The following is a 15,792-nucleotide window of genomic DNA, read 5'->3' on the forward strand; positions in this document are numbered from 1 at the left end:
GTCCTTTCATAAATAAAACCCTATTTTCTCGTGGTTCTAGAAGAAAGAATTTCATAATAATGCTCCGTGGTAAAGTTCAAGTGGTAGGAAATGTCATTCATAACTGCTCGAATGATGTGATTTAATATTTATTCAGAGTCAAGATGACGCACATAAGTTCTAAATACAATTCTATAAATACGTTCTTGCAGATAAAAAAACTGGAAGACACATTATCAAAAATGATGGCGCTTATTAAATGATGTCCTCGTCATTCTTATGCTTTTTCTTCCTCCCAACAAAGTACAGTGCCTTTCCATTTTTGTCAACACGACTCCATTAAATAATACTTTCCACAGTTTAACATCAGAGATTCGTTGAGAACTGTTCATAAATTACCAGCCATCTCTGATCCCTGAAGAATGTTGTAGTAAGATCAAGAACTTAATTAAGCATTCAATGGATCGCAGTTTTTAAGAAAAATAAAACGGGAAGGTACTGTAGCAAACAAATCGTAAGCTCATTACGGCATCGAAATTCATTAAGATGTAAATTCCTGTAACCTAATCTCTCACCTGAGCAAGCCTTGATCGGCGACCGTCCTGCTGTTTTTAGCTAGCTGTCAATCACAAAGATGATGACGTCAACGACGAAATGTCTACGTGGTGTATTTTACTAACGCTGCTCCTCACAAACAAACAAAATACCACGTGTTAAATAAGACAATAAATTCCGGTGCTACTGCTTGCGACTCTCTCCGCTACTAACGTAAGTCGTTGATTTTAATTAAAAAAAAACTTTTCCAATTTTCTATGTTCACACTTTTCACTCCGAAAATTTAGCTCTCGTCGTCGGTTACTTTCCCGACTGCTCTTCTTTTCTTGTGTAACACCCAAAATTTAAACGTTGTTTTACGTTTTTTTTTTGCTACACTCGCACTTGGATTTTTTTTTCTCTGCAAAACGGCTGCTGCACTCTCCCGTTTAAAATTTAATTTACTTTTCACTCACTCGTTTGAGATCTATTTCCTTTCGGTAACAAACACTATTTTCGGACAGGTGCAACTTACTTTTAGTAGCAGTGGAACTTTTACTGCTGAATCAGGATCGGAGTTTTTCCCAAACAGTCGAAGTGTTTTTTTTTTCAAATGTTCTGTAAGTAGAAGAGGAAAAATACAAAATTAGTTTAACCTAATTAAGAAGGATCGTGTGGTACATAAATGAAAGTTCCTGCGAACTATAGAAATAAATTCAAGCACTTCACATATTTCAAAGTTTGTTGACATCGAACTACCGACTATGGGCCTACAAATTCCTCATCGAAAAGCTTTCTATGTCCGCCCCTGGTTCCATGTGAATAATTGTGCCTAGGTTCGGGAATAGCACTTAATTTTTCAACACACGCTAAATTTATTGCTCTCACGAAGGGCCCCGGCCCCGGGGAACTCGAGAAAGACAGCAACTATAATTTTCCGTATACACTTTTTGGCTTCCATGCCTACTAGTATTGCTACGGTCGGTCCTATATACGTCGCTGGTGCCATGGCCTGCTTTCTGCGCTGGGTTCGAATCGAGGCAAAGTTCTGTCGTGTTCTGTGGCGAAGAACGAAAGTAAGCCTACGTAGTTCTGCTGACGCCGCGTTCTTCGCGTTACACTCTGATGGTGGAGGAGCAGAGCAATAATGGGCGGCAGAAAAGCGGATCTTCGCAACACGGAGCACGACGACACCGCATAAGGGAAGCAGCAGCGGTGAATGACATTTATCAGCATATTTTAATCTCATGCGGCTTTGAGTCAAAACGCGCTCGAATAGCGCGAGGCACGACGGTCACCAGGTGCGTTCTTCGAATGTTTTTAGATTGCAAAATAAGGAAACTATACATCTTTAAAAATTGTTGGGTTTGATGGGAATTTGTAATCAAATTTTACGAACATTACAAGATTTCATTGCGAATTTTCCATATTACATCTCATTTTTACGATGAAATTGACTTACGAAATTGTGCCGGGTATCCGTACAAATTTCCATTTCAGTATAAATTTCCATTCCCAATCAGTGAAAGGTATAGAGTTCCTCGTCGGATATAGTTCCCGCACGATATGGAAGGAAAGGTAGAACAACAGCTCCGGAACGACCAAAGCGTAACCGGTACGGCCCGATGGTACCCTAGCGCAGTAACAACAACAACAGCAGCAGCAGTAAAGTGGAGGAAAATCCAATTGGCTTGGCAATGGTCGGATCCAAGTAAGCCGGGGGAACACCGGCCGAAACTGTAGAAATGAACTTCATTCAACCGTTGAGGAACGGAACGGAACAGGCGGATAACTTTGGGGAGGATCCCGCGAGAGCCTTTCTCTACCGAGCGGTTTTTCTACTGCCGCTGCTGCTGCAAGAATGTTTTCCATTTTACCGTGAAATAAGGCCTATCAACGGAGCCGCCGCCAGTGCCAACGACTTGTTGGCGTGCTAAATTTATTTGCATGCACGATTTTTTCCCTGGCTTCTTTGGTGTTTATGTTTTTCTCACTCCGAGCACCGACTACTCTGATGATGGCCATTCGGCTTATCTTCAGCGGACCTCGAATGCGAATGACCTTGAAGTGGAGTAAGCTTAGATTGCAGCTTGTTTCCTGTGCTGACTTCGATTTATGGAGATGGAATGGTGCTGATTAATTAGGAATGTGAAGTATTCTTCGAGTGATGGAAATTTGCCGCTGAGTGTAATCGATAATGGCAGCGCCAAATGAGACTTTCGGTTTCTATTTCAGAGTTATCATATCAACTTTTACCAATCAATACACTTAACAAGTGCCCGTTATCTGGCACTGTAAAAGCGTAGGTTGTTGATAATCAATATGTATCGACCGCGTTTGAGTCACACGTATGGCTGATTCTTGATGTTAGTACTAGCCCAATATGACTTGTCAACTTTTTCAATACAAATGTATTCGTCTTTGAAATAAACTACGAGATGCATTGCAATGGGGGTATTGCCTATTAGCATTGGTTAGCAACTTAAATTGCAAAATATTTAAAGGTATATTTTAGCGTCACGCTGTGTATTTCGTAGCACAAGCAAAGTGGTCAACGTCACACAACTGATAATCTATTGGGTAGGTGTTTATGAAGCTAACAAAACGAATAAACATTCCACTTCAATCGCTTCGAGCAACAACCAATTAACGGCTTTAAAGTTACTCTAACTGTAACTCAAATAAAATTAAAGAAAAAAACTCCCGCGTGCCTATTTCCGCGGAACTTGAGGCAACCTTTTTGATTCAGTTTATCTAGCAGCGGGCGAGCTGAGCTATCATGCGTACACGCACTTACTAAGAAGCCCATTGCGAATACAACGGAAAGGAAAAAGGGAGGGTACCATCCATGATAGACATCAGCCATAGCCTGCTGCTGACCCACTTTCATCCCACACCGATCGACAGCACCACAGCAAAACTCTGCTTTATTTTACGATCGCGCATCATCGTTAGCAGCAGCCTCGCAGTAGGCTGAGCACTGAACAGCATTGCTATCATCCCATCCGATCGCATTAAGCCCGGCTTAGACGATTCCAATTCAACGGTCACCTGCGAAATGAACGTCAAGGAAGATGATTGAAGCCCAACTTTTTCAATTCGGTTTCAAGTCGCTTAAGATCGGGGATGAATTAAACCAACTGACTTGAACCGTGTATTTCCACCTTTATCGCCCCAAGAAAGTTAGTATATTTTTGCTTCTTTATCGGTCTTGCATGATGACGAGTCAAACGCCGCCGCCTGAGATAGGTCACTACCAGGGTCATTAGATAGAGAGAAAAAAGGGAGGATTGCTTTCCTACAACATTTGTATGGGAAAGTTTATTAGAAAAGCAAATCCATTAGTGAGAATCGTTCAATTTGAAAATTACCATTAGCAAGTGTGATAGGCAATCAATACGTTTCACACGCTGATTATTTCAGACTGCAATTATCATTTTAGTGTTTACTGTGGTGCTAAGATGGGAGACTTTGATTTGTTTGTGTTCGCTTTTTCCATTGGTTTCTTACTGGTCCCTTTGTTCTTTAATTATTTCCTTGTAATGCCTAGTACGCTAGCCCATCAGCTTTCCCAGGCTTTCTCCGTTATCTCGAAAACCATTCCTTGCAGGAATTTCAAAGTTCAACCTTTCACTTTCCAAAATTAGGCCTAAGGGCCTATAGCTAATTTTCTTAACGTTCAATCAAAAAGGAGTCTTCAGCAAAGTTGCAGTTGAGAAAATTAACTATAAATAAAAGCTTCGCTCTAAACCATTATGACGATCTATCCTATGAGAACAAAAAATGTTTACTTTCCTCATAGTAATTCCCATATAAACTTAAAAGTGCCACTGTAATATGAGATCGCAACCAAATGAGCTGAAACTTTGGGAAAGTGATCAGGACTTGATTTGGATTCGTTTGAGTTTGGTGGAGCAAAATCGATATTTTGAACCACCCTAATATGCATGCTTAAGCTTCTACAAGATCTGTCAATAGATTTATTTTTCATGAAATCTGATGCTGAGGAGCTAGATGACTATCTTAATGTGACATGTCGAATATATATAGCTGTCGGAGTCAGAGGGTACTGAGGAGTAGAAATCGGGGTCAGTAAATAATGCCAACTCTTTGATCAGAAGATTGAATTAATATTAAAAATAATGATTCTCTAAAATCATCATTTCATGTGCTAAAACCTTCAAATTTTCATCTGGGCAACTCTATTCTTATCAACTGGCGCGAGAAATGGTTATTTATTTGACGGTACGCGTCAAAAATATTCAGTTTCATAACAAATGAATATGATCGGGTCTACCAGCATCCCCGATGCATAATTTGGTTATCTTCCGCTATCCAAAACGCGTCCTCCATCAGAAGGGGACCCGCCGTCAGTGGTTTCATTGTATGGCAGTATCGCCAACGGGGTGCAGAACGCTTCCATTGCAGCAATGGACCCAAAACGTCACACTCATCACTAAACGGTTCCTTTCTAAAGTCAACGACGCATTAACCGAAAGAAGTGCTGATGAAGAACGATAAGGTGAACCATACAATGGTTGCTGCCGAGCAAACAGATGATCGCTTGATCGAGAGTAGCCTGCTTCTGTCGACAGCCGAGTGAACACTGAATTTTCGCGGATTCCTCGATTTTCGCGGATTTGTCACCGAATTGAACTGCGATTTCTATATGGGGATACACTTTGTGAAAACCGGAAATGGAACATGTAACGAAATTATGAAAGATTTTGAACGTTAATAACTCAGCTGCCCATGAACTAATTTCAATAATTTTATCCTCAATCGATCAGAAATATTTCCACGCATCGATAGCAATGCAAATACTGTTGATTTTCAACAAGAACAATTGAAAAAGTGGTGAATGTCCAGCATTGTCCAAAACCGTCGAAATAACTAACAAATCCACAATTATGTACATGCATATGCTGCTTCCTCAACAAAGTCATCAGAGAATCGTTTCTAGACGAAACAAATCGAAGTGGCATTGACGAGCATAGCAGAAATTGTGCGAAATATATTAGTGAAGCCATGGTAATCAAAAGAAGAAATCGATTAAGAGAATTGACTTTTACCTCTCTGCTTCTAAGGCCCTTAATTCAGTCGTCGTCATAGCAATGAAAACCTAGCATCACACCGGCGATTGATCGTAAAGATGTTTCCAGATATTCGCTTAAATGTTTATCGAATTTTCAATTATTCGAGCGCGTATAAAATCACTTCTTATATCTACTCGTTTGATTTAGCGCAGTAGAGAAAACTAAATAAAAGTACTAATTTATCTGAACAGGCATAGAGAATAACCATGACGTGGAACAGGATCATAAATTCACCGAAAAAAGTTTTAAGCGTCTTTCTGCTAAAGGCTAAGATTTACCAACTTGTTGAGAGAAGGAGTTTAACGAGGAAAACTAAAAAGAGGAGGAGCTTTAGCCGAGTGGACACTGAAATTTTGCGGCCTTCCAACCTGCCGCAGACACCATTTCAACCCCTGTCCAGCAGCAGACGGGCCGAAACTGTTGCGAGTGCCCAATCATTGAACCGAAGAATATCGGATTGTCCGGTCCAATTTGCTGATCCAGCTGCCTACACGTCATCATCATCTTCCAAAGGCTTTAAGCCTGTACTACCACCAAAAAGAGGTAAATTTCTGAACATATCCCAACTAAAATTTATATCAAAAGATTCTTTTCAGGGCAAACATAGTTATACTAAAGAGTATAAACAGAGAGAACCCCGCTCAAAATCCTATTCGTACACAAAACACAAGCTCCTGCTGAAGTTAAAAAAAAACATTTATTATATAATACCACGTAGTCCTACGTCACCGTATAGGGCTGTCCCTTGTAGTTTTTCTGTCATAAATGTTGTTGTTCATTTGGCTCTAGTTCGGATCGTGTATATGCGACTAATTTCCACGTATACTGGATATTTTAGGTTCTTTAAATCGTACTGGAGTTCAGTTGATTTGTTCGAGTAGATCAACCAATAATGTCTTTAGTATCGAAATATGTCCAAACAGATTAATAGCATAGAGGTAACTCTAAGACCAGAAGGTCTCGAAGAATCGTGCTCAAATTTTTTGGCTCAGCTCTGGTACCCCAACAAACAATTTGAGTTGTTCAACAGCTGAATAATCAATTTTTTAGCTGAAGAAGCTTGTTTTTGCCTGAATAAGCTCTTATTCAACATTCAATGTTTGTTGGGACTCTCTTCGGTCCCAAGCTATGTAGCTCAGTCTTTGCTGATCTAGTAGGACAAATTATCTGAACAGCAGGACGATATGGAGAACCTAGAACATCTGGAGCATGATCCACATAGTCACTATGAATCTGTATGGACATTTTAAATACTACAGACACTATCCCAATCATGGTTGATCTAGTAGAATAAATCATCTGAACTCCAAGACCTTATGACAGGCAAATTTCACACGATGAATTTTAACATTTAGTGCGTCAGAGTACCCTTTCGAGTTGGAAATCTTGGACGGTGGTTACATCAATTATTCCTAGTGTTTCTTCGAGAGCGTGGTTTAAAGGCTTGGGCTTATCCAACCACTACTCGCTAGATGCTCATCTCAATAAAATAAACCTCGTGGACAGCAACATCTGTCGGTGTGGAAACGGTTACGATGACATCGATCACGCAGTTTTTGAAATGTATGGATAATGACACCACCAGATAGCGACTTTTGAATACCCTCGAGGCCCCAGAAAGACAACCCTATGTATCTATCAGAGACGTGTTGGGAACTCGCGATATCTGCTATATGCAGTCGGTTTATGTGTTTCTTCAAATGTCTAGTATATGAATTTAATTACTTTGTCTTTTGTCTCTCTTTATTGGTTTTTTTTTTTGTCTTATCCCACCGTCTTGAGTCACATCGTCCCCCACTGGTCACGCACCATAGCCGGTCGAACTCCAGACGAATCTAGAACCATTCATACTAGCGACAACGCTCTGATGAGACACCAATAACCCACAATGTACCCTTCTAACCTCGAGTAAGCCGCGAGTATTCGGCTCAACTTCTACTAGACATAGAATTAAGTTAATTTTGTTACAAACAGTGAACAATAAATTATCGGCTCTGTAAAACTAACGCGATTGAGCCTTCCAAATAAACTAAATGGACCATTAGGAGAACCTACACCATCTGCACACAATAGGTCATGCATGATGCACATAGTCCCTGTGAATTTGTATGGAAGTCAAGGGGTAAGTCACTCAGCACATTGTGCCGGAATTACTATATTCCGTCACTCAGTCATTACTATATTCTATATTCTATATATTCCGTCACTCAGCACATTGTGCCGGAATATGTATATTCTAAACAGCTTGGGCACATCCATCGGCACATTGGTGGTAGGCATTAGATTGATGTAAATAAAATGGGAGCGCTGCTGGACAACTGTCATTGAAGTGGTTCACAATATTACGTGCTGTTTGACTGTATGTTCAGGAACATCTTCTAATTGAATATACCAGAGAAACTCAGACCAGCAGTTCACTAATAGATCTAAATACGAAATGTAGGTTCTAGAGTGGACTCAAGAGGAAGAGGCAGTTAATCAGACCTCATTACCCAACAAACATTGCATGCTGAATAAGAGCTTATTCAGGCAAAAATATGCTTCATCAGCTAAAAAATGGTTTATTCAGCCATTATTCAGCTCAAATTGTTTGTTGGGTAGTACCCTTAATTCAATTACTGCTGCAACTCACACAAAACAAACTAAAGAAGTCTTTTACCCTCTATAGTCGGTCTCCAATAATACTCCCCACCGGTTCCAACTCTTTCCGGCCGAAGGGCTAGGTTTCTGGTCTGCTTTTGAGGGCATTATAAAACACTAAAACACAGGACTTTTATTACTCTATGGATCTCAAAACACCGAAATTTCGCACACCCGCCACTTCCCGAGTCATCCTTAATCCGATTTATCCTTGCGATTTCAAACCAAAACATTCAAGGTGTCAGAAATACCGGTTTGCCGAGATGGGTATGTTACAAACAATCGCAGCTTGCTCTATGACCGGCACAATCAGCATACTTGCGGCACACTGACAAAAAAGATGACCCAAAATTGGTGTGCGGAGTGACCTACCCCTTGATGGAAGTATTTCGATACTCCGGACCAGTGTTGGCAAAATCATCAATCAAATGATATTTATCCGCTCTCATACGCTCTCAACATCACACGTGATGTTGGAACAAAATATCATGCTTGATATTGATTTTACAAGCTCCTTTGATATTGCGAGACTATTCACAACATGCAAAAGAGCTGAGAGCTCTGAAAGAGAAAGTATAGGTTGCTATCTCTCTTTACTCTTCACCGATGGCAGACACGAAGCTACTGCTGCCAGCAGTGATGGTAGTTTCAGGTCGCGTTCGGATGTAAAGTAAAAATCATGAAACTCATGCTCACCACGGTTTGGTTAGAATTGTAGCTGATAAGTTTGGTTAGCTTGATATTCGTAGCTACGATATCACAGCTTGTAATATCATCCGCAGTTTCTTGATTGTTGATTTTTGTCTACGAAAATTAAGCGTGATCTTGGGCATTGGTGAAAATTGATTTTTTGATATTTTCCCAACACTGGTTGTCCCAGTCTTGGTTGATCTAGTAGAACAAATCAACAGATCTCCTGGAAGATTTGGAGAACCTGCAAACGATAGCTCAGCCGGTAAAGGCGCAGCTATGAAGCAAGTCCATGCTGGAGGGCACAAGATGAACAATAGACTGATGCTAAATTTGAAATTTTCGCTCCACAGTGCTCAAACGGTGCCAAATCGGGTCCTGATTAGCCTCCAAAAGTGAAAACTCATTTTATAAGAAACTGACTTGGCACAAACCATTTGAAGTTTACATGGAAATTACTATGGGAAAACAAAACTTTTTGTTCATTGTCTTCTAGCCTTTTTACATATTGTACTGTTAACAAATTCTATTGCTATTCTTATGGGAATTTTTATCAGCTACAACTTTGCAGAAGATCATTTTTCAGCCAAACGTCAAATTAAATAGTTATTAATTTTTTAAGAGATTGATAATCTTATGGCAAGATTAAGCAACTGTATTGTGGGCAACACTGTATTCTGCAGTGTGACATAGTAGCCATGATTTTTGTCCTCTATTCTACGCGCCATAAACACCAATGTTGCCTGTTGAACAGTTGATTGAGCATAATCATAAGACATCAATGACTTGAATCATTAATAATTTTTGTTCCTTACATTTGATCGAAAAGTGGTCTTGAACAAAGTTGTAGCTGAGAAAATTTTCAACAAGCTCAGCTATCATTTTCTAAAGTAGAGTGAACTGGTTAATTTTGAGATAGATATGAACTGAAATTATGGTTTCTCCATAGTAATTCCCATATAAACTTGAAATGGTTTGTGCCGAGTCAATTTTAAACTAAATGAGTTAAAATTTTGGGAGGCTAATCAGGGACCAATTTGGAACCATTTGAGCACTGTGGAGCGAAAATTTCAAATTTTGCATCAGTCTAATGAACAAGCCAACGAGATAAAAATCTAACTAATGAAGTATTTAAAAACTAAAACATGCTGAAGGTGACTGGGTTCGATTCCCGTCCGGTCTATTGCTTTTCCGGGTTGGACAATTTCACCACTTCCTTAGGCATAGGATGGTACAGACATAGAAAGCTCTCAATTAAAATGCGGAAGTGCTTCATAGAACACTAAGTAGAGAGCAAGCAAAAAGCTAATATGCTATATGCATTAAGCTTGAAATGCCATGTAGTGGTAATGAAAATAGTATTGTTAAGCAATGAAAAGATTTTTATTTGTCGCGGATTAGTGTTTGAAGATGCGGATTTCTTTTGATAAATCGTGGATTTTACGGATCAAATTTTGAAAATATTGCAACAGTCGTGATTAGACGAAGTTTCGTGCAAATCGCAGAAGGTCATGTCTAAAACTCTTTTTTTTTTGCTAATTGTCCTGGAAATGCTCACCAGTGTTTTGTTTTCCAATCACAGCGCTCCGGCAAAGATTTGTTTTTGAAAGCACTCCGTCAACGAAACAGTTGGAAACGCGCTGACCAAGAGCATCGTACATTTACTGATGGACTGGAATAAAATAAATATTGGTTTATGAACTGATTTCGAGACACTGGACTCGTCCAGTTCTGTTTCAATATTGCAAACTTAAGGAACACTTTTTTTTTTAATTTTGTTGCTGTACGATATTTTTTTCGAATTTCCAATTCGTATATGTTGTACTCAAATGTCTTAATAAATCTATGAAACCTCAGATAGCGTCATTCCGATTCTTGAAAACAGATGGCTACTATTTGTTAGCATCGCTTACATCCTCTCCACTGTCTCCCAAAGCCTCATGGCCATTTCCACTACCTCTTCCTTAAGCACTTCTACTTCTTCCTCTGTATCTTAGTCGTTGTTGTCCCCCACGTCCTTTCAGCCACATTCTGCTACCGCTCCGTTCTTCTTCCGGTAGTTGCTATTATACATCCTGTTTTTGAATGTTGTTCTGTTATTTTTTTTTTCCTGGCTGCGTCAGAGTCAGGAATTCATCCAGTGCACCTCCACCTTGCATAATAAACATTTGTTTTTATTCCCGTGATAGATTAAGTTCCCCTTTCCGATTGAGAAAATTAAGCGAGAAGGGAATCTCCTTTTTCAAGTCCATGTATACAACTCGCACACCTGTGTGCATGTATGGGTCTAGCTGTGCTGGCTTAATAGCACCAACGCTAAGAACTGTTCAGATTATAAAAAGGACACCAAAAATTGTCCGAAACGGGATATGTACATATTGTGATCCAAACAAAATTATGCATTGCTTAAATTAATAAATCTCGTGAAAACAAGCAGGGTTGTATGCTTATAAAGGTTGAACACGAAAGAATCCGGACACGAAATTTTTGCTGGGGTTTAAAAATGCGTTTTATTTGTCATAGTTCAATGTACCAGCTATACATTAGTATGTATTATGCTTATTGTAAGAGCATTGTTTCAGTCTTCCTTCTTACCATACGCTCGAACTTTTCTTCGTACACGGCCCATTATCTTTTGCACGAGCCCTGTTCCCACTTGTTTGGCTGGTAAATTCCATTTCCGCTTGAAATCCTTCAGGTCAGTTGCAGTTCCACCCGTTTTCTTCAGTATGTGCTTAACAATTGACCAGTATTCCTGAATTGGCCTTAGTTCCGGAGTATTGGGCGGAATCATCTCCTTTGGAATAACTGTGACGCCATTTTCACTGTACCACTGTTTGGTGGAATTTGAGTAGTGGCTGTTTGTCAAGTCAAGTTCCAGAAAAGGCAGTAGTCTCTTCCGTAGGCACTCCTCCTGGTAAATTTGCTGGTTCCTGGTCCCAGAAGTAACGAAAGTTTCGCTTTTCAGCCCACAACTGCAGAATGCTTGCCATACAAGGATTTTTTTTGGGTGAAATTCGGCTTCTTTTTGATTTTACATTTCTCCGGGGCACTCTTGCTGTCAACCGAGGTATAAAATTCTTGGAATTTAATCGAAGACTGCCAGGAGCGGATAGACCGAGATTTTCGTTTCAAGCGGGCAGGGTCGAATCGCCACGTGGTTGCTCCGGTGAAGTCATGATGTAAACGAAATAAACTTCTCCTGATATTCAATGCCTACACACTTAGAAATTATCGCCGACTTCGGTAATTTTAACCGAAATCTGAACAGCTGAACTTTTCGGTAAAATTTATGCAATTCAATTCAATTGCTTGTCAGCTACTTTGAAACTAAATCTCCACAAAAATTACAAGATTTGATCATTTAAACAAGGTTGAACAATTTTCAAATTCAATAGCCTTTAAAATGAAGGTCAAAGTTTTACCGAACGCTCAGCTGTTCTGGTTTCGGTTAAATTTACCGAACACGATATCAAAATCTTAGTGAGTACTGTGATTTTATACACTCTTAGCATGATTCAGTGAAATTTTGATAAATTTTACTCAAAAAAGGCCTTAATGGCAGCGTTTTTAATGTTTCCGGATTGTTTCATGTTCAACCTTTAGACGTTGCTGCTAAAGACCGAAAACGCCTCAGCAACTCCACATCTATAATGAAAGGGAATTTACGTTAGTAGGAAAGGTAACTGATCAGAATTCACCATGGTAAGTGGCGTGATCGTTTGATTGTATGGCGGCCTTAACAACTTTCTAATACTAAGGAGTCTGGGATCGAACAGATGTTTTTCTACTCAGTAAATAAAACTGGTTGCCAATAGACCACCGAGCTCCTTATATAATAACTATGAGCACACACTTAAAAATTCCTAATTTTACACGTGACGGAATCCATCTTTGACATAAAGGATGAGACGTAAACAAACATGTCATGTAAAATTAAGTGCTCCGAGACAGAAAAGTTCGTTACTCGACGAAAAGTACATTTGATTGATCTGAATTTCGCGTCTATTGTTAGGCTCGTATATGTCAGTCTCAGAGCACCTAAATTTACATGATTTTTTCTAAGTGTGCATGTCCACGAGAGAGTTACTCTTATAATCTATTCAATGCCGGCTTCAATCATGGGTTAACATTTAATGGAAAATTGGCTACAATTCTATGACTGCCATTTTACAACCACAGCAAATGGGGCTGACTTTCAATTACCAAGAGTTTAGAGTTTAAATGCTTTTGTTTTTTCAAGTCTAAATAATCCACACAAAAATTGATGTAAATTTAGGTGCTCTGAGACTGACATATACGAGCGTCAATTTTGACATAAAATTGAGTCATAATAGACGCAATTTTCAGCTCAACCAAACGTACTTCCGATCTTTTTAGTCTCGGAGCACTTAATTTTACATGACATTTTTGCTTACGTCTCATCCTTTATGTCAAAGATGGATTCCGTCACGAGTAAGATTAGGTATTTCTATGTGTGTACTCCCAAAAAATGCTTTACATTATTTCATGCTTACTTTCACACCTTTTGTATAGGAAATTTCCCATGAATTTTGTATTTATCAGTTTTACACTTAGACATAACAACTGCATCAAACAGTTTATATTGAAAAATTGTACATATTGCTTAGTTAGGAAATCTAGGTAAATTTTTAAAAACAAAAGTTTAAAACACATTGAAATGATATTGATCTAATTTAATTTATTTGTTATTACTAAAGTTGAATATTCACAGACGCAATATATGAATTGATCGTTGATGCTTTGCAGAATTTACATAACATGGAATAAATTAACGTAAATTGTTGTTTAAACTAAACGATTCATACTCATTAGTAACTATTAAAAATTACCAGATTACGGTTATTTCAAAATAACCTCACCTAACTAGTGTATCACAGTAATCAGAAGAAGAAAAAAACATAAAACACCGTGCCAAGTTTTTGGGTGTAGGTTTTATTTATCGTCATTTTCGGTCAACATGATTTGCACGTATTGGTAATGATTCATTCACAAACAGACCCCTGGTTAAGCTTCTTCGCAAAGCTCACGCATACAAACATCCCCCTTCCTCCCATAAATCCACCCCTCCACCACCCACTTTCACCTCCTTCTCGGCCAACCACACCGCATATGGTCTTTCAGCACCCGTTCGTTGCTGACGTTTTTTTTTTTTTGCTTTTCTTCCCAATACGTAGTAGGTATTGTTCTCATGTCCAGCCCAAGAGAAGCCCACAAAAGCCAGAAATTGTAATTGTTGGTTATGTGTGCCGGTTTTCTGCACGGACAATCGCATGCTTGGATGTGTGTATATATGTATATACATTAGGGTGGTTCAAAATATCGATTTTGCTCCACCCCACTCAATCGATTCTAAAGCAAGTCCTGATCATACTTCCAAAATTTAAACTCATTTGTATGAGATTTAATACTGGCCCTTTGATGTTTATATTGGAATTAATATAGGAAAAGTGAACTATTTGTTCACCACGTCATAACCTTTCACCATAATAATGTATGGATAAACTTTGTGTTTGTGCTTATAGGAAATTTTCTCAGCTCAAGACCACATTTTAATTTAAAGTAATAGGGTAAATAATCTAAGCTACTAGGTTATAATGCAGGATGCAGCGTTGCCCTGAAAGCAGTCGATTGATCATTTCTGAAAGTTATCGGTTTCGAAATCTAATAATAACTAATTTTCTTGAAGTTCAATCAAAAAGTGGTTTTGAACAAAGCTAGAGCTGATTAAATTTCGCTTAAGAAAAGATATCATGTTTCAGTAAACCATTATGGAAAAACACTAGGACGATGAGAACAAAAAGTTGAACTTTCCGATAGTAAGTCCCACATAAACTTAAAAAGGGACAGGCAGTATGAGATCGCAACCAAATGAGCTCAAATTTTGGGAGAATGATCAGGACCTGATTTAGAATCGATTGAGCGGGGTGGAATCTATATTTTGAACCACCCTAATATACATATATGGCTGTGCTGTATACGGTCTCTGGCACGTAAGTATACATTCTGCGGCATTGGCACCGTTTTACGGAGTTAATCTTCAGGAACGGCCTTCAACAGCAGCGCAGTTGCAGCAGAGAAAAAGAAAACAAAAAACTACCCGTCCACCTCCTCCGGTGCACACATTACAATCTCTCAATGCTGTTGCTGTTGTTTATGCTCGGGTAGTGTGTTCGTTGCCGAGTTGTTACCTACCACTCCTGGGTAAGGTGGAAAAATCTCTTGGACGAAATCGATTTCTACATGCGTAGCCTCTACTTCCACGGTCGGAAGCCGCCGCCGTCGCCTTCGCCGCACCCCACAGCCTGCTTGGGTGGAAGTCATGCAAAACAGAAATTTCAGCCTCTTGAGGTTTCCCAAGAAACCAAACGGCCAGCCGCAGCAACAACAACGGCATGGAAATATGTAAAGTAACAACGATAACAACACAATACTGTGCGTAAACGGAAATTGTTCTCAAGTTATTGGAGTGAAACTGGCTGGTGTGTGCCTTCTCTCTGATGTGAAGGTTAATTTGGAATTCTGAGCAAAAATTTGCGGAACAAAGTGCGCGTACATTGGCTTTGATGTGGGCCTATTTCTAATTCAAAGGGCATATAGTCGCTTAGCAACCGCAGTGCTCGCCTACAAAAAATTGGTATTTCAATCCGGTAAGATGTACACTGGAAAATTTGGCAACAGTGGTGTTTTTTTTTCATTTTCTGTATTATAGTCACTTTAACACATTTTAGACATTTTGTGACCCTTATTACCGATGCCACTTCACGGTGAAGTGACAACTTATCACTCACGGCGAAGTGATTCCCATTTGATTTACACGGCAATCACTTCA

At 39.3% G+C, this 15,792-nt stretch overlaps 2 protein-coding genes across 2 annotated transcripts in view; one reads left to right on the plus strand and one right to left on the minus strand.

Moving 5' to 3' along the window:
• Positions 1-15,792, plus strand: part of LOC135699418 (xanthine dehydrogenase-like) — a 394,729-nt gene that overhangs the window by 112,410 nt on the left and 266,527 nt on the right. The gene's annotated exons all lie outside the window — the stretch shown is intronic.
• Positions 1-15,792, minus strand: part of LOC135699437 (protein phosphatase 1 regulatory subunit 14B) — a 128,170-nt gene that overhangs the window by 107,408 nt on the left and 4,970 nt on the right. The window contains exon 2 of the mRNA XM_065219701.1: positions 555-1,131. The gene's annotated coding sequence lies outside the window, so the exon portion shown is untranslated. The remainder of the gene's footprint in view (positions 1-554; positions 1,132-15,792) is intronic.

Source organism: Ochlerotatus camptorhynchus, unplaced genomic scaffold (genome assembly GCF_037179485.1).
Source record: "Ochlerotatus camptorhynchus isolate MF236.1 unplaced genomic scaffold, CSIRO-AGI_Acam_v1.1 ptg000108l, whole genome shotgun sequence".
Classification (NCBI taxonomy): domain Eukaryota; kingdom Metazoa; phylum Arthropoda; class Insecta; order Diptera; family Culicidae; genus Ochlerotatus; species Ochlerotatus camptorhynchus.